Below are 19,628 nucleotides of genomic sequence, written 5' to 3' on the forward strand. Positions count from 1 at the left end.
TATTTTATTCATTTAAATATTTAAAAATTACATATTTTGCTCGCTTGGGTGGGAGCTATTGAAAATTGGGGAATTTACTGTTAGTGCTGATTACTGCTAGTTAGGGGTTAATGGTAAAAAAAAGTTTATACATTTTTTTTTAAAAGTGTAAAAAAGTTAAGGAATTTTAAAAAATTTAATAAGTAAAAAAAAAGTTTAAAGATGAGTTTTAAAAAGTAAAACAATAAATTACAAAATGCTCATTACCACTACACCTGTAATAAACAGGAAAAAAAAAATGATCCCACGCTAAGGTTCAAAATATGCCTCTTTAATTACCCCAGGGAATATTCTTTAATAAATAATATGTGTTTGTGGGTACGTTTGAATAACCAACCAACTAAACTATTGCAAAATGAAACATGAACACAGTGTAAAACTTCAAAGTTAGAAAAAAACTGAATGGCTTTGACTCAAATGTGCCCTTCAACATCCACATATACCTGGCAAAGGTACATATGGGGGTCTTGCTGTACTCAGATGACATAGCTGAGCAGCATATGAAGTATTATGCAGTCGTAGCACACTTAAGGTTTGCAAAATATACTGTGAAAACTCACTTTGTGTGTCAAAAAGGCAGAAAAATGCTTATTATCACTACACTTGGTACAAGCTAGCGGAAATATTATACCACACTAAAGTTCAAAATATGCCTTTTGAAATACCCTGGGATGTCTTCTTTAAGAAATGGTATGCCTTTATGGTGTAGTTGGAATATGTAGCCTGCTCAAGTGCTCCTAAGTGGGACACGAACGCATCAAAATCCTCCATGAAAATTCACACTTAAAACCTGAACTTATCACTTCTCTTTTCCAGCACTCTAACTTCACAAAATAGTGTCTAGGTCAGCGGTTCCAAAAGTGTGGGTCGCGACCCACTGGTGGGTCGCAGGGCGATTCCCAGTGGGTCGTGCTGACCCACACATCCAGGGCCGCCGGTTAGTCAGGCAGACTGACACCAGGAGGGAGCCCGGCGGCTTGCCCAGTATGCCGCCGGGCTCCCTCCAATCAGTCTGCCCAGCAGCTCCGGTCTGCAGCTCCACCGGGTGCAGAGCTGCAGACCGTGTGATAGGAGTCTTGCAAGCTCCCAGAGCGTTACCATGGCAACACTCAGGGAGCTTGCAAGACTTTTATTACACTGCACCCAGCGGAGCCGAGACAGGAGAGTTACCCCACCGGACCACCAGGGAGACACTGGACCACCAGGAAATTAAAGGAAGGTAGGACACAGCTACCCATTGTAAATTATTTTCTCTCTGCCCCCTCCTCACACTAACCCCTTCACTCCCTGCCCCCTCCCCACACTGTAACCCCTTCACTCCCTGCCCCCTCCCCACACTGTAACCCCTTCACTCCCTGCCCCCTCCCCACATTGTAACCCCTTCACTCCCAGCCCCCTCCCCACACTGTAACCCCTTCACTCCCTGCCCCTCCCCACACTGTAACCCCTTCACTCCCTGCCCCCCTCCCCACACTGTAACCCCTTCACTCCCTGCCCTCCTCTCCCCATTGTAACCCCTTCACTCCCTGCCCCCCTCTCCCCACTGTAACCCCTGCTCTCCCTGCACCCCCACACTGTAACGCCTGCTCTCCCTGCTCCCTCACTGTAACCCCTTCACTCCCTGCCCCCTCTCCCCACTGTAACCCCTGCTCTCCCTGCCCCCTCCCCCACACTGTAACCCCTTCACTCCCTGCCCCCCTCTCCCCACTGTAACCCCTTCACTCCCTGCCCCCCTCTCCCCACTGTAACCCCTTCACTCCCTGCCCCCCTCTCCCCACTGTAACCCCTGCTCTCCCTGCACCCCCACACTGTAACGCCTGCTCTCCCTGCTCCCCATTATAACCCCTTCACTCCCTGCCCCCTCTCCCCACTGTAACCCCTTCACTCCCTGCCCCCCTCTCCCCACTGTAACCCCTGCTCTCCCTGCCCCCTCCCCCACACTGTAACCCCTTCACTCTCTGCCTCCCTCCCCACACTGTAACCCCTTCACTCCCTGCCCCCCTCCCCACACTGTAACCCCTTCAATCCCTGCCCCCCTCTCCCCACTGTAACCCCTTCACTCCCTGCCCCCCTCTCCCCACTGTAACCCCTGCTCTCCATGCACCCCCACACTGTAACGCCTGCTCTCCCTGCTCCCCATTATAACCCCTTCACTCCCTGCCCCCTCTCCCCACTGTAACCCCTTCACTCCCTGCCCCCTCTCCCCACTGTAACCCCTGCTCTCCCTGCCCCCCCCCACTGTAACCCCTGCTCTCCCTGCCCCCCACTGTAACGCCTGCTCTCCCTGCTCCCCCACTGTAACCCATTTTCTCCCTGCTCCCCCACCATAACCCATTTCTTCCTGTCCGCCCCCACTGTAGCCCTCTCTCCCCCTGCCCTCCACTGTATCCCTTTCTCCCCCTGCCCCCCCACTGTATCCCTTTCTCCCCCTGCCCCCCCACTGTATCCCTTTCTCCCCCTGCCCCCTACACTGTAGCCCTTTCTCCCCCTGCCCCTACACTGTAACCCTTTCTCCCCCTGCCCCCTGCACTGTAGCCCTTTCTCCCCCTGCCCCCTGCACTGTAGCCCTTTCTCCCCCTGCCCCCTGCACTGTAGCCCTTTCTCCCCCTGCCCCCTACACTGTAACACTTTCTGCCCCTGCCCGCCGCCCACTGTAACCCTTTTTCACCCTGCCCCCCTACACTGTTACCTGCACACACACTCCCTACCACACGGTCACCCTCACCTGTCTCTGCGTGTATGTGTATCTGAGTCTCCTTTTGTGTCAGTGTGTGTGTATTTGTGTGTCAGTGTGTATCTGTTTACATGAGTGTATGTATATCTGTGTGGAGGAAAATAAGTGTGTGTATTGTGTGTGTATCGCTGTGTCAGTATGTGTATGTGTTTCTCTGTATGTGTGTATTTGTGTGTCTCTGTATGTGTATACACTGCACACATACTCCATGCAAAAAACATGCTTACATCCAAACACACATTGTGTATATGTATATTTTATATACACAATAAACACACACTGCATCCACTACACACACTGCATCCACTACACACGCACAGCAATCAAAGGCAAACATTACATACAAACACACCCATGTATTAAAACACTAAAATGATATACAAACACCCCTTCATTCAAACACCAACACTACACACAAAAAGCACACCTGCATTTAAAGTCCAGCACTACATTCAAACACCCCTGCATTCAGACGCAAACATTACAAACAAGTACACCACTACATTCCAATGGCAACAGTACATACAAATACTCCCATACATGCACACACATACTTAAAGGACCACTATAGGCACCCAGACCACTTCAGCTTAATGAAGTGGTCTGGGTGCCAGGTCCATCTAGGATTAACCCTGCCTGCTGTAAACATAGCAGTTTCAGATAAATTGCTTTGTTTACAAATGGGTTAATCCAGCCTCTAGTGGCTGACTCATTGACAGCTGCTAGAGGTGCTTTAGCGCTTCTTACTGTGATTTTCACAGTGAGAAGACGCCAGCGTCCATAGGAAAGCATTGAATGCTTTCCTATGGACTGGCTGAATGCGCGCACGGCTCTTGCTGCGTATGCGCATTCAGCCGATGACGGCCAAAGGAGAAGGACAGTCCCCAGCGCTGAGGGAGCCCGGCGCTGGAGAAAGGGGAGTTTTTAACCCCCTTCCTCTCCCTTCAGCCCGGCGGGAATGGGACCCTGAGGGTGGGTGCTCCTTCGGTGCACTTTAGTGCCAGGAAAACGAGTTTGTTTTCCTGGCACTACAGTGGTCTTTTAATACACAAACATGCTTACATTTAAACGCTCAAACACTGCTCACAAATATAACCCTGCAATGATGGGCAAATGGTAGATTCCCAGCTGGCATAGCATTGTTGAAGTTCTCCGACAGATGGAGATCTACCTTTTGGCCACACTTGCACTAGAGGGGCCCCAGAAAGCATACTTGCACCAGGGCCCTCTCTACATTAGTTCCACCACTGGGATAATCAATGTGAGGTGCCTGGATGAGCAGGACACAACGTCTGATTCTGACTGTCTGTGAGTAAGCAGTTGTATGCCTCTAAAACTGATTGCCATGATGTGCAAAGTTTCTGCCTCTAAAACTCCATGATATATCAACATTATGCATCTAAAACTGCCATGATATGCCAAATTATGCCTCTAAAACTGCCATGATATGCCAATTTTATGCATCTAAAGCTGATTGCCATGGTGTGCCAATTGTATGCTTTTAAAGCTGATTGCCATGGAGTGCCAAGTTTATGCATCTAAAAGTGATTGCCATGATATGCCAAGTCTATGCATCTAAAGCTGATTGCCATGGTGTGCCAAGTTTATGTATTTAAAGCTGCCCTGATGTTCCAATTGTATGCCTCTAAAACTGATTGCCATGATGTACCAATTGTAAGCCTCTAAAACTGATTGCCATGGTGTGCCAATTGTATGCCTCTAAACCTGGTTGCCACGGTGTGCCAATTGTAAGCCTCTAAAACTGATTGCACTGGTGTGCCAATTTTATGCACCTAAAGTTGCCATGATGTGCCAAGTTTATACATCTAAAACTGATTGCCATAATGTACCAATTTCATGCATCTAAAGCTGCCATAATGTTCCAATTGTATGCCTGTATAGCTGATTGCCATGGTGTGCCAATTGTAAGCCTCTAAAGCTGATTGCCATGGTATGCCAACTGTATGCCTCTAAAACTGATTGCCATAATGTACCAATTTTATGCATCTAAAGCTGATTGCCACGGTGTGCCAATTTTATACATCTAAAGCTGCCATAATGTTCCAATTGTATGCCTGTAAAGCTGATTGCCATGGTATGCCAACTGTATGCCTCTAAAGCGGATTGCTATAGTGTGCCAATTGCATGCCTCTAAAGCTGATTGTCATGGTGTTCACTTTTTAAAATATGCATTAAAAGCAAGTGGGTCTCGAAAAATTACCATTTTGAAAAGTGGGTCTCGGGCCATAAAAGTTTGGGAAGCCCTGGTCTAGGTCATACATTGGACATATTGTTTTACTCAGAAGATGTAACTGAGCATAATTTGGGGGGTTTATGACAGTGGTATATATCAAGTGTAAGAAATACTCAACAAAAATGCAACATAGATGTAGAAATGCAATTTTTCCCCTCACCACAAACATTGACATAAATTGGTGAAATTTTTTTAAAAAGTTAAGGCACAATATACACCATATAAGATACCTTGGGGTGTCTGCTTTATCAAATGAAAGCCCTTTGTCAGGTTATTTGAACAGTCACACTGCTATAATACCCCAAAATAAGACATAAGGCCCGTCAAATCCATCTATGAAAATTCTAACTACAGAAACTGAAATAGCCTTGTTTATTATATGGCATTGTAGCTTCACAGAATAGTGCCAAAGGCATGCAATGTGGGTATTGTTATACTCAGCAGATGTAGCTGAACACAATATGGTGTTCTGTGCAGGAATAGCACACACCAGCTTTACGAAATACACATTACAAAAACCTTGTTATATGTGTATATGCCAAAATAGAGAAAAAACACTATTTTACTCCAATATTTAGCAGAGATTGGCGATGAAATGGCTATGTAAAAAGTGTCAAACGAACCTTGGGTAAATAGCCTGTTATGTCTACTTTATATAAATTTATTCTTTTGTGTGGCAAATTTGTTTTCTGTGGTGGCTACTAAACCTACAAGAAAAGCATACCACCTTCTAAAATTGTTTCACATTAAAATTTTATTTTAGTCCTTGTATTTTGTGATTGTGACCTGTAACTTTCAAAATAAGCTGAAATCCTGTACATATTATGTATTCTATAAATCAAGACACAGAAATGAATTTATTTTGAATTACTTTTTCTAAACTGGATATATTATGCACACGCTATTATTGCCAAAACTGTATTATTTTTTATTTTATTTTTTTTATAATTAATGAGAATTTATCTATGTATATGTGACATTAAATTAGAGCCTGTTTGCCCTTTAAAAAACGGTATATAATATGTGTTGGTGCAATAAATGACAGAGATGCAAATAGGATTTGAACACAAACAGCAAAAATGCAAAAATGGCCTGTACCCTTAATGGTAAGACAAGCTTTTGAAACAGTGTCCTTAGGAGGTTAAACCCAAACTGAAATAGGGTTGAGAATTGTCTTTTTTGTCATCAGAACACTGTGATGTTGTCATTTACATATGTCCATCCATTAGTAGGAAATAATTTGGCATTTATGAAATGTATTTAAATATTTTATGTCAACATGTTTGTTACTGGACTAAGGCAAATGTTACAATTACTTCACTAATATTTATCAGAAAAATACACTTTTGAATTAAAGTTTAGTAACCATGCACAATTGTCTTTATTGATAAAGAATATGCTCTGTCCGTACTCCCACATCTGATGCTCGCCTCCAAGACTTCTACAGAGCTGCACCTTTTCTGTGGAACTCCCTTCCCTTCTCTGTTAGACTTTCACCCAGTCTCCACTCCTTCAAAAAAACTTTGAAAACACACTTCTTCAAGAAAGCATATAATTTAAACTGTTAGTGGGTTTTCATTCCCCCCCACCCACCATGACTCCTCTCCTGCAACTGTCAAAAATAACAAAAGTTGTCACTCTTCTTGCAACCTATTTCATTACCCCTACTTATACCTTTTAGGGTAGAGGTTGCCAAAAAATGCCACCTCAAAATCCCAGACAAATGCCTTGCTTGTGTTCTGGGGCTGTCCACCTTACTGTGAGTGAGTGAGTGTAGCTGTCAGTGTGTGTCTGAGTTAGTGAAAGTGTGTGTGTCTTTCAGTGAAAATGGGTGTGCCTGTGAGTGTCTCAGTGTGTGTATGTCATTTTATGAGTATCTGAAAATGTGTGCCTGTCAGTGAGTGGGTGTGTCAGTGTGTGTCTGTCAGTGAAAGTGTGTGTTGGTTAAACAGTGTGTGCTTAAGACTATGTGTGTGCCAATGACTGTGTATCTGTCAGTGAGTGTATATCAGTCCATGTATCAATGAGGGCATGTGTCTGTCAGTCAAAAAAGTGGCCTTGACACAAATTGAGGGGGTCAAATTTAGATTTTAGGGGTGCCCGAATTTAGTCGTGCCTAGGGCAGCAAAAATCTAAAATACACCACTGATTATGGGACAATGTCAATTTTATCTAATTCCAACAAGCCCTTTATTTAGCTGGCCTTTTCTTTTTAATATGCTACAAGGCTTCACATTACTCAACATCAATAAGTAGATTTCATCCCTCTACTTTAATTATATATCCTAAATAGTTCAATCTCAATTCCCTTACAGATGAATAACAGCAAAATACAATAATGTGTCTATTTTACTAGATTTGCCTTTATTACTCCTCCTTTGTTTCTCTCATTCTAGTGAACATACTAGACATACAGATGGGATTCCTTCCCCCTAAAACAGTAGCTTTCACGGATAACATAATGACTTGCTATTTATATTTATTAAACAGCTGTTTATAAGAAAGTGACTTGTAGCCATCTGACTTGATCTTGCTCTGTATAATGAAACGTGAGTGTGTAAATATGTTTAAAAAAAAAATAACATGTTAGATGGAGATCTGCAGTACCTTCAAATGATGCAGGTATCCATCCCTAAATAATTATTAAACACTATTATTATTATTGCAAAATTAGTTTGGTAGGACTTCTGCAAACCACATTTAGGCAAATGAAATGGAGAATTCTAGTCCATTTATTAAAGGGTAAGCATCATTACAATTTTGCACACATCCTCAGCTACCTGGGTTGCTTAGAACTGCAAGGACTATTTTTAAATTGCTGTGACTAAGACCCTCAGAGTTGTCAATCAAGCAGCTGTACGGCCCAATCCCAACCGCCTAATGTCAGTTTTATCTAATTTGTGCATGTGGGATAGTCACTAGAGTTGAGCGAACCCGAACTGAAAAGTTCGGATTAGTACCGAACATTACGTTTTTTGGACCCCGGACCCGAACACGGACATATCACTGTATGTTTGGGTTGGAGTTCGGTGTTTGGCGATTTAATTATGCATTTTGAAAGGCTGCACTGCAGCCAATCAACAAGCATTTGATTTGTGTGCCCTATGAAGCCATCACAGCAATGCTTACTAATGGCATGGCTGTGATTGGCCAGTGCAGCATGTGACCCAGCTAGTAGGGGCATGCCTGTGGCTGCTCACTGTTAAAAAAATGTTTCCCCCTCCTGAGCCTCCACCTGCGACGTGACAGTGGGGGCTTTTAAACTAAAGGGGGGACCTATTGCCCCCCCGGCCCCCACCCCTGAGCAGTGGGTGGGGGCCATAAATAAAAATGGGGGACACACCTAATGTCCTCCCCCTGGCCTGCACCCCTAAGTGGCGGGTGGGGGCCCTAAATAGAAATTTAACCCCCCAGGTGACTAGGGGTCCCCAAACCGCTAGTCACCCCTTTCCCCCCAAGAAATTACCCCTACCTACCCCCCTCATCCTAAAAATAATGAGGACGACCCTTATCTAAATACCTGTTAAAACAAATAAAAATAGACTTACCATTTGATGTCTTCTTTCTTCTAATATCTTCTTTTTTCAGCCCCTAAAAAGGCCAAATAAAAATCCATAATAACGCTGTGTAAAATGACACAGAGCACTCTGATTGGTGGATTAAGTAACCAATCAGAGTGTTATGAGTCAAATTACACAGCATGGGAAAACTCAAAAGAACTTTCCCACACTGTGTAAAATGACACAGAGCACTCTGATTTGTGGATTTCAAACCAACCAATCAGAGTGCTGTGACAGGTAAATGTAGAGACTTACCTGTCAGTCTCTTCATTTACCTGTCAGAGCACTCTGATTGGATGGCTTAAACCCACCAATCAGAGTGCTCTGAGCCTAATTGCAGGGCGGGGCAAGGCTTTATAAGCCTTCCCCCACCCTGCAGAGCTCAGTCTGAGCGTAGCCCTCTTTGGGTGAAGAAGGATTATTTATTTTTTGCGCTCGTTTTTTTTTTTTTTAAAGTGTGTCGGTTTATTTTTTTGGGGGGAGGGGGGGTGATTAGGGATTTGGGGACCCCTAGTCACCTGGGGGTGTAAATTTTTATTTAGGGGTGCAGGGGTAGGGGGCGATATTAGGTCCCCCCCCCTAATTGTTATTTAGGGGCCCCCACCTACCGTGCAGGGGTTGGGGCTGGGGGGGAGGACCATAGGTCCCCCCCAAATTCTTATTTAGGGTCCCCACCCGCCGCGCAGGGGTGGGGGCTGTGTGGAGGACATTAGGACCCCCCTTATTGTTATTTTGAGCCCCCACCCACCATGCAGTGGTGGGGGCTGGGGGGAGGACATAAGGTCCTTCCCTTATTTTTATTTAGGGCCCCCACCCGCCGCTCAGGGGTGGGGGCCGGGGAGAGGACATTAGGTCCCCTCTTATTGTTATTTAGGGCCCCCACCCACCATGCAGGGGTGGGGGCTGGGGGGAGGACATTAGGTCACCACCACTTATTGTTATTTAGGACCCCCATCCGCCATGCAGGGGTGGGGGCCAGGGGGGAGGACATTAGGTCACCACCCCAAATTCTTATTTATGGCCCCCATCTACCGCTCAGGGGTGGGGGTCAGGGGGAGGACAGTAGGGCCTCCCCTTATTGTTATTTAGGGCCCCCACCCGCCTCTCAGGGGTGGGGGCCGGGGGGGAGGACAGTATGTCCCCCCCTCCACATTCTTATTTAGGGCCCCCACCCGTCGCACAGGGGTGGAGGCAATAGGTATTTTCTTTTGTTTGTTTTTTTACAGTGAGCAGCCACTGACTGCTCACTGTTTACTAGACAGGGCTGAATTTACTAATACTAATACTAAGTGATCTTTACTTAGTATTAGTAAATGTGGCTGAAAGACTAATTTAGGTCTTTTAGCCTTTTGGTAGATAGCTCCCTAATACCGTGGGAATTAGGGAGTTATCTACTAAGCGGCTGTTTATTTTATGTTATTTTTAAGTGATTTCCCTATCCACATTTGTTTGCATGGCACTTGCCCTACTCTTACCCCCATTTTACTTCCTTTTGCAGCCCTCTAGCCCTTTCCAGGATTTTTTTAGAGCCATTTTTGTGCCCAAAAGTTCAGGTCTCCATTGACTTCAGTGGGGTTCGGGGTCAAGTTCAGGGTCAAGTTCGATCCCGAATCCAGACATTTTTTCAAAGTTCGCCCGAACCCGCCGGACCCAAACATCCAGGTGCCCGCTAAACTCTAATAGTCACATCATATGCCAACTTGGATTAAGCTCTCCCTCCTACCCTAAATACTTTGTCACATAAGCCTACTTCTTTTTTTCCCATTCTAAAAATGACTATATCAGTGTGCATATATAGAGTGCAGTCACTGACAGCACTAATTGAGGTGGAGGCCAAGCAGTCTGTATTAAAAGAAGAGGAGCCCCAGGCATACACATAACAAGAATACCACTATATGTCTGTTCTTTCTCTCCCTCAGTCTGCCACTCATAAATTGATAGAAGTGGATTAATTGCATGATATGAGTATGCAGAGGGAAGCAGCCTCTAAGAGAAACAATGTACTGCATGTATGGGGAAGTACATGGAGCTCAGAGTGGAAGGGAATTCTGTGGTTACTGCTGTTTGTCCTGCTAACTGTGGGTATATACTTAATACAGCTAAGTTTTGACTGTTCAGTTTGTGGACTGGTTGCCAAAAGGTAACTTTGAAGAAAAATGTATTTAAAACAAACAAAAACAAAATATTTATCTTTATGTCAAGTTTAGTAACACATTTTTATGATAATGCATCATATACATTTAATAAATGTGAATTAATTTTAACTACTTTTTTTTGTTACAATCACATTTTAGCAGCTTGATTTGAAATATGAAGCTTAATAAATAACCACCTAATGAAATTAATGACTTCCCAGCAACTTTCCAAGAGGATTCATATACTGAACATTGACTATTAAATTGCAAAATGTAAGGAGACCATTAATAACTGAAATTAACTAAGGAGATATATTTTTTTCCAATCCAACTATGCTGACCTAAAATGTGCAGTCCATTTGCCAAGCCTCTTAAGTTTTCAGTTTAGTATATAAACCACTATGTCTGCTTTCTGGCAAAACAAGAGTCAAAATGTAATTCTTATTATTTATTGCCATCCAGTAAACTGATATAATAAAATGGTATTAAAAACATATTGTCGTGCTACATGTACTAAAAGGTAATCGGAGCTTGCCCCGTAAAGTCTTATGGTTTGTCTTCCAAAGTAAAGTTCTGTTGCTCTCTCAATATGAATCTCTTTTATTACTCCATGAGGTACACCCCTCTAGCAATCACTGAACGCATACACACTCTGGTAGAATCAAAGTTTTTATTTATCCTATAAAAGTTATTAATACTTTAAAGATATAGTAGTGCTTACCTAATTCACAAAAAAAAATAAAAAAATAAAACATCCATACATCAAGGATTAACTCTGTCGTAGAGAAATCTTTTACAAAATAATCATCTCTCACCAGTACAAGGCTTTTCCTCCCTTCCTCCCTTCTTTATTACAATGGTTGTGATTCCATTATTAAGGATCTAATATTTTTAGTGTTAATTCATGTGTTAAATATATTTATATATTATAAAAAATATGAGCAATCATTCTCAGTAAAGTAAATGGCAACAAATATCAATTTTACAATCAATAGTTAAAACACTCGTAAAAAAAAGTATCGCATTTCATATTTTCTTGTATCTGTAGAGTGAAAAACTCCTTTTTTCTGTAGTATATTTTATTCAGGTAAAGAGACAGGATTGCATCTGTAGATATTAGCATTAGCTATCAAACTGCAGTATACTATGCAGCCAGAAGCCCTGCTGTTTCCACTTATCTTATTCTTCAGCAAGTGTCATCCTGCAGTTTCCATTACAGAATGCAATCAGTTCATCTCTCCATCATACTAGCCTTCAACTGATTTTCTCCTTCTGTATGGTCTCTGTTCTGGGGACAATTCAACAATCTTCCATTATCTATTCTTGTGTGCTTTGCCGTTTTTCATTTCATTGCTTTAATTGTCTATATGACATCAACTGCATTACATTTTTCTTTGAATAATTAATTACGCGTTTTTCTTTTCAGCTACAATCTATTGCTCCATAGCACTTAAGAGAGCATTATCATTATGAATGATCAATAGATTATTTAAACAGTGAAACAACCCTTTTAATTTAAAATAGAATATGGATTAACCAACAGAGTATCTGCAAGGCAAACATTTTTATTGAAGTCACCCAATCATATTTTAATAAATGAAGTAATAAGAAAAAAGAAAATGTACAGTAAAAAGTCACTGAGACTGTGGATAAAATCCTATTCGGTCCATATGTACTTTCAGCATTTGGAAAAACATTAAGGTTACAGTTTATTTGATTTATTATAATTTATACATGTTTTAGTGCTACATGTATGCATGTTGAGATGAAAAAGTTGTTTTTGTTTGTGTGTGTTTGTATGTGTGAATAAGCTTGTTTGCATACATGCAGTTCTGCATATCTCATGTAATGTACCTGTAGCGGAGAGCCGATCTTGCACAGCTATTCTCCACTAGAGATTCCAGTGAGGCTCAGGAACAAGGTGATGTTAAGTCCATAGGCAAGGTTTCCAGCAGGTAAAGTAATACAGCAGTATCCCCATCGCAATCCCAATAACTGGACGACACACAGTTTCAGGAGTAGACTGACAAGCTTTATTCCACAGTTCCTTATAAAGCCCTCTCCCATGCAAGGGAGGAGGTTCTAACACTTAAGACATTATCCAATCTCTAAGTAGTAACCTCCCACAGATCTCCTCCCCTCCTCTAGCATCATAATCCCCTTATTGTGTACACAGTTTTCCCCGAGTTTTGGATGTACCCTAAATACTTGGGGTACATCCACAAATCCAACATCCCCAGATAGCTCTATTCTGGGGGACCAACATACTTAAAAATTAGCCCATTCGGATGAATGGTTCGTGAGATATGGGGTTCCAAAGATTTGACCGACCGCATGGGTAAAGTATCCGAAAACAGTTCCATGCATTTTGGCCCTGCGGTCGGTCACAAACAAGGGAATGAAAACAGGCGAATTGCCTGTGTTATAGAGCCTGGAGAGGGTTTGAATGAATTCCCTTGTTTATGGGGCTCTTTCTACCGAACGGCGGGTCATTCGGTAGTTTCCATACGAATTTCTGGAAGTATGGAGGTCTCAGCGGTGTTTGCCTAGTCAAGTGTCCGATTTTAGTTCCAGACACTCGACGGCAAAACACCGCTGTTCGGTAGTTTAAGATGGCCGCCGCCACGTGTTTGTTTCCCGAATGGCGGCCACCCAGAGGACAAAGACCACACTGCACTGATTGCCAATTACCTGTTTGCAACATTGTTGCAAACGGTAATTGGAGGCACACTCATTCCTGGGTGGTCTGGTTGTTCGGTAGTTTCATTCCCTTGTTTTATTTTGAATGATTCTACCGAACAACTAGAGGAATACAATTCTTTACATACATTTAACTGTCATTATACCCGGATACCATGCTTTCTATACATGTACATACACATTAAACCAGCCATATGACCAAATACACTTATTCTCATACATGTCGTGGGACAGCCCGGTACCAATCCGCTACACTGCTCCCCCTTGCCCACAAGCCGGCATACACAGTCTGATCCAACACGGATCGGCTTGGGGATGTCCAGGGGCTCACGGATCATTTCTCTAAGTCAGTTTGCCTTGACAACCCGTCAGCATTTCCATTCTGCTTACCCGGCCGGTACTGGATATTAAAGTCAAAAGGCTGTAGCGCCAAACTCCAGCGCAGCAGCCTGGCGTTGTCTCCAGCCACCCGGTTCAGCCAGACTAACGGGTTGTGATCCGTGAGCAAGGAAAAGGGCTGTCCATATAAATAGGGTTGTAGCTTCTTTAGGGCCCACACCACAGCCAGGCATTCCTTTTCGATGGCGGCGTAGCTTACTTCTCGAGGTAACAGTTTGCGACTGATGTAAGCCACTGGATGTTCCCCGCCATCGGCCCCGACTTGACTCAGTACTGCCCCCAATCCAAACATAGAAGCGTCTGTGTGAACAAGAAAACGTTTAGTTGGATTGGGAGCTGCCAAGACAGGGGCATTTATCAGTGCTTTTTTCAATTGTTGGAATGCCTGCTCACACTCCGGGGTCCAGTTTACTTGGCGGGGAAGGTTCTTACGGGTCAGGTCAGTGAGGGGTTTGGCCAGGGCGCTATAATTGGGAACAAACTTCCGGTAATACCCTGCTGTCCCTAGAAACGCTAAAACCTGGGTCTTAGTCCTAGGGGTGGGCCACTGGGCTACAGCCTCTACTTTGGCGGGTTCGGATTTTTGTTTACCGCACCCTACTCTATGTCCCAGGTATTGTACCTCAGCCATGCCGATACTACACTTGGCCGGCTTCAAGGTCAGACCTGCTTCCCTTATCCTATCTAGTACAGCTCCGATGTGAGCTAAGTGTTCCTGCCACGTATTGCTAAAAATAGCAATATCGTCCAGGTAGGCACATGTATAGTCCTGGAATCCATCTAGGAGTCGATCCACCATCCTTTGGAAGGTGGCTGGGGCGTTTTTCATCCCAAATGGCATGACCTTAAACTGGTACAAGCCAAATGGGGTGACAAAGGCCGACTTCGGGATGGCGTCTGGGGCCAGGGGGATTTGCCAATACCCTTTACACAAGTCAATAGTGGTGAGGTATTGGCCCCTGGCCATTCTGTCCAGTAACTCGTCTATCCGGGGCATCGGATAGGCGTCAGATACAGTCTTCTCGTTCAATCTCCTATAGTCCACGCAGAAGCGGGTCGTACCGTCTCGCTTTGGTACGAGGACTACAGGAGATGCCCAAGGACTGTCTGAGGGTTCAATCACCCCCAGTTGGAGCATTTCGTCGATCTCCTTACGCATGTTTGCCCGTACCGCTTCTGGAATGCGGTATGGCGTCTGGCGCATGGGTAGTTGCCCTGGGGTCTCGACCCGGTGAGTTGCCAGAGGCGTGTATCCAGGTACATTAGAGAACGTGTCGCGTTTCTCTTCCAATAGTTGCTGTTCCTCGATCCGCTCCTGTGGGCTCAGCCGATCTCCCAGCGTAACCTCCCCTAAATCTCCGGACAGCTGCCCATCCCCCAGCAAATCGGGGAGGGGTAAGCTGTCAAACTCTTCCGTGTTAGGGGCACAGATGGCGGTTACCTCCTCAGTACGCTCGTGGTAGGGCTTCAGCATGTTCACATGGAGCATGCGTCGCCCCCCAGTCCCTGTGCAGGGGCCGATAATATAGGTGGTATCGCATCTTTGCTCCACCACCTTATATGGGCCCTGCCAGGCGGCCTGTAACTTATCATGTCGGACAGGTTTTAAAATTAGTACCTTCTGCCCGACCTGAAAGCTACGGTCCCTGGCTCCCCGATCATACCATGTACGCTGGCGGGTCTGGGCCTCCTGAAGGTTTTCCCGTACCGTCTTGGTCAACGCTTCTAGGCGGTCCCGAAAGGCCAACACATATGGTAGGATGGGAGTGCCATCTGTGCTCCGGTCTCCCTCCCAATGCTCTCTAATAAGATCCAATGGGCCTCGAACCCTCCTTCCAAACAATAATTCAAACGGGGAGAACCCTGTGGATTCCTGCGGCACCTCCCGGTATGCAAATAGGAGGTGCGGCAGGAATCGTTCCCAGTCCTTGTGGGTCTCTGCGAAGGTTCGGAGCATCTGCTTCAAGGTACCATTGAATCGTTCGCAGAGCCCGTTCGTCTGGGGGTGGTAAGGGGCGCTGATAATAGGCTTAATGCCACAGATCCTCCAGAGGTGTTGGGTGAATTCTGCGGTAAACTGGGTACCCTGATCCGAGATAATCTCCCTGGGTAATCCCATCCGGGAGAATATCCGCATGAGGGCATCCGCGACCGTCTCAGCGTGGATGTTGGTCAGAGCCACTGCTTCTGGATACCTGGTGGCATAATCTACGACCGTTAAAATATACCGTTTTCCTGACGGGCTAACTTTATTGAGGGGGCCTATCAGATCCACCGCTATTCGGCTAAAAGGTTCCTCTATTATGGGTAAGGGGTGAAGTTTAGCCGTCCTGCGATCCCCCCTTTTTCCCACTCTCTGGCAGGTATCGCAAGTCGTGCAATATCTGCGTACTTCCTGGCTAATCCCTGGCCAGAAGAAACTCTGGGTTAGTCTGTACCTGGTGCGACTAACCCCTAGATGTCCGGATAGCGGAATATCATGCGCTATCCGGAGTAATTCAGCCCGGTACCGCTGTGGTACCACTAATTGTCTCCTCGCTATCGGGTCTAACCCCGTAATCTGTTTGGTTGTTTCCCTGTATAAAAGTTGTTTATCCCAGATAAACTTCTCTCCCTCCGCCCCGGGGGAACCCGTGCCAACCTTGTCCCTATACACCTGAAGCGTGGGGTCTGTTGCGACTTCAGCTACAAATTCATTAGGTGGAGCCCAGGGGACACATTCTAGAGGGGGGGTAGGGTTGCTTACCTGGACCTCCGGCAGTGTGTTGTGGTCCTGGGTGCGGGCCTGTTGTCGGGTGACTACAGGGTTGACCTCTCCTGTGGTGGGTGACTGGGGCTCAAAAGCAGAAGTGAGCCTCCCCAGATCGTTCCCCAATAAAACCTCCGCCGGTAAATGTGGCATCAACCCCACCTCCACTTCCCCTGCCCCCGCTCCCCAATGTAAATGTACCCTTGCTGTAGGTAGCCGGTACACTGCTCCCCCAGCTACCCGGACGGCAACAGTTTTGTTCAGTTTTGCCTGATCTGAAATCAGGTGGCTCTGTACCAAAGTGATGGTGGCTCCCGAATCTCGTAATCCCCGGACTGCTGTACCATTCAGATATACCGTCTGTCGATGGTGCCGTAGATTATCCACATTGGCCTGGACCGGATCTGCCTCATGCAGTACCTCCCATTGTTCCACAGTAGTAATGGGGACTGCGGAACCATATGGGGTGGTGACTAGGTCCTGGTAGTGGTGGGCTGCGGCCGCCCTGGGTGGAGGTGGGCCTGGACGAATCCAGGTGGAACGGTCCCGTAGCTGTGGGCATTCCCTTTTATAATGTCCCCACTTCTGGCAGTGATGACAGGGGCCAGCGGTGGGTTGTCGGAACCGGGGCTGTGCAGCGGGTGGTGGAGGTGGTGGTAGCGGTCTCGGTGGAGCTGGGTTGTAGTTGTTTCCCCCGAATGTTTTAAAGGTTGCTTTTGGAGTTGCAGGTTTTTGTGACCTGCGTGCATCCAGGTAGTCATCCGCTTTCCTAGCCGCCTCGGTAAGGGAAGTAGGGTTTCTGTCCCTTACCCATTCCTGGACCTCATTGGTTACTCCCTCATAGAACTGCTCCATCAGCAACATTTGTATTACATCCTCCATAGAACGTGCCTTGCTAGCTTGCACCCACCCGAGCGCTGCCCCCTGTAATCGGCATGCCCACTCTGCGTGCGAGTCCTTCTCTGTTTTCTTTAGATCCCGGAACCTCCGCCGGTATGCCTCGGGTGTTATAGCATACCTGGCGAGTATAATTTCTTTCACTTTACTGTAATTCCTTATTTCGTCATTAGGTACAGTCCGATATGCCTCTGCTGCCCTCCCGGTTAACCTTCCGGCCAAAATAGGTACCCAGTCCTCTGCGTTAATTTTATGCAGTGCACACAGTCTTTCAAAGTCTTGCAGGAAAGCGTCTATATCTTCCTCTGCCTCCACATATGTTTTAAAAGCCTGGTATGGTATTTTAGGCTTACCTTCCTGTGGCACATTAATTGCAGAGCTTTGTTCTGGTGCCTGTGTCCTTAGGATGAATTCTTGTACCTCGGCCATTGTCCTGGTAACAATTTCTGTTGGGGGGTTTTCCCCATAAAAGGATAGCCTGAACTGAACCTGCCTCTGGAATTCCGATCCTTGTGGTGTTCCTCCCGGCTCCCTCTGTGCCGGAACTGAATCGCCCTCCATTCTGTACTCTGCCATGAGTTCTGTAACAAGTACTGCTTTCTTCTTATTGCTGGCTTGTATACCCCTTGCCTCTAGGAGGTCCTTTAGCGTGGAGCGTTTTAGCGCAGAAAAATCAATCTCCATCCGTACTCCATTTACGCTTGTTCCTCTGTGAGTTTGGATCCCAGCGCTGCCAACCAATGTAGCGGAGAGCCGATCTTGCACAGCTATTCTCCACTAGAGATTCCAGTGAGGCTCAGGAACAAGGTGATGTTAAGTCCATAGGCAAGGTTTCCAGCAGGTAAAGTAATACAGCAGTATCCCCATCGCAATCCCAATAACTGGACGACACACAGTTTCAGGAGTAGACTGACAAGCTTTATTCCACAGTTCCTTATAAAGCCCTCTCCCATGCAAGGGAGGAGGTTCTAACACTTAAGACATTATCCAATCTCTAAGTAGTAACCTCCCACAGATCTCCTCCCCTCCTCTAGCATCATAATCCCCTTATTGTGTACACAGTTTTCCCCGAGTTTTGGATGTACCCTAAATACTTGGGGTACATCCACAAATCCAACATCCCCAGATAGCTCTATTCTGGGGGACCAACATACTTAAAAATTAGCCCATTCGGATGAATGGTTCGTGAGATATGGGGTTCCAAAGATTTGACCGACCGCATGGGTAAAGTATCCGAAAACAGTTCCATGCATTTTGGCCCTGCGGTCGGTCACAAACAAGGGAATGAAAACAGGCGAATTGCCTGTGTTATAGAGCCTGGAGAGGGTTTGAATGAATTCCCTTGTTTATGGGGCTCTTTCTACCGAACGGCGGGTCATTCGGTAGTTTCCATACGAATTTCTGGAAGTATGGAGGTCTCAGCGGTGTTTGCCTAGTCAAGTGTCCGATTTTAGTTCCAGACACTCGACGGCAAAACACCGCTGTTCGGTAGTTTAAGATGGCCGCCGCCACGTGTTTGTTTCCCGAATGGCGGCCACCCAGAGGACAAAGACCACACTGCACTGATTGCCAATTACCTGTTTGCAACATTGTTGCAAATGGTAATTGGAGGCACACTCATTCCTGGGTGGTCTGGTTGTTCGGTAGTTTCATTCCCTTGTTTTATTTTGAATGATTCTACCGAACAACTAGAGGAATACAATTCTTTACATACATTTAACTGTCATTATACCCGGATACCATGCTTTCTATACATGTACATACACATTAAACCAGCCATATGACCAAATACACTTATTCTCATACATGTCGTGGGACAGCCCGGTACCAATCCGCTACAGTACCCATTTAAAAATATTTAGAACCAACTACATCATTTTTTTTTAATATGTATCATTTGTTTTGAAAAGGATGAAATAAAGCATGACACAATATGCAGCTGTGTAATTCAAAGACGAGCAGAAATCAAAGTTCCACAGTGCAGAGATGCTATACAGACAATAATCTACGCACATCTGAAAATAATAAAACACTCAAAATCTTTGTGCACATCTTACAATGTGCCAGAAAGTTGATAAAAAAAATATTAATTGACTTATATAGTATAAAGGATAGAGTAGATCAGGAATAGAGTTGATCAGAAAAGTGAGAAGAAAGCAAG

Source organism: Pelobates fuscus, chromosome 2 (genome assembly GCF_036172605.1).
Source record: "Pelobates fuscus isolate aPelFus1 chromosome 2, aPelFus1.pri, whole genome shotgun sequence".
Taxonomy (NCBI): Eukaryota; Metazoa; Chordata; class Amphibia; order Anura; family Pelobatidae; genus Pelobates; species Pelobates fuscus.